Raw genomic sequence first — 958 nt, forward strand, 5'->3', positions numbered from 1 at the left:
CACGTGCCGTTCTGCTCTAATGAGTCAGTTCAGACTTAATCACAATAGTCCATAGGTCTTTATCCTTGGTCTTCATTGCTTGATTTTAGGTTCTAGGATCGTTGGTCACTAGGTAAGCAGTCTCTTCATTGCTCTTTTTCTTCGAAGTTTGTCTTGTAATCATCTTCTCAGCAGGTTTCTTATTGTTCTTCTTATTCCAAGCCTTGTTTGACTTGGACTTCTTTATCACTTAGATTTTTCCTTGTCTCCTGATGGGTGCCGGTCATCCATTGCTCCTCCATCATCCTGATTTTGAAGCACATTCTGCGCTTTCGCTTGCAACTCAGCATTTTGGGCTTCCGTGAACGTCTCTATGGACTCAAGTGAGTGGTAATAATCACCTTATTTGAGTCATGTAGGTAAACTATATACCCTTTAATTTCTTCTGAAATCCCCAGGATGGTACCTGACTTTGAACGCTTCTTTTGAGTTGATCTTGCTTTCCCTGGGTCTCTAAACACTCTGCATATCGATCCGAAAATTGCTACGTCTCTCACGCTTGCTGTGCTGCCAGTCAAAGCCTCAATTGGTGACGTCCTTCCAGCATTCGATCTAGTTGGGCTTCTGTTCAGAATGTAGCTCGCGTATTTCACGGCGTCGCCCAGAATTGTAATGGTAAGTTGCTGGCAAGCAGCATGCTTCTCGCCATACCCATGATTGTTCTGTGCATTTGTTCGGCCTTGCCATTCGACGCTTGATTGCCTCTCTACTCCAGACTTGTTGCAAAACCAATCTACGTTGGCATACTCGCCACCCCCATCAGTACGCAGCACGCTAACCTTGCAATTAAATCACTTCTCGAAATACACTAAAAAATGCTCAAACTGCTTCGCTGCTTAATCCTTAGTTTTAGCCAAAAACACTCGACAATAATTCGTCTTATGGTCGACGAAGTTGATCAAGTATCTATTGCCCAATC

This window comes from Plasmopara halstedii (assembly GCF_900000015.1).
Source record: "Plasmopara halstedii genome assembly, contig: Scaffold_2386, whole genome shotgun sequence".
Lineage (NCBI taxonomy): Eukaryota > Oomycota > Peronosporomycetes > Peronosporales > Peronosporaceae > Plasmopara > Plasmopara halstedii.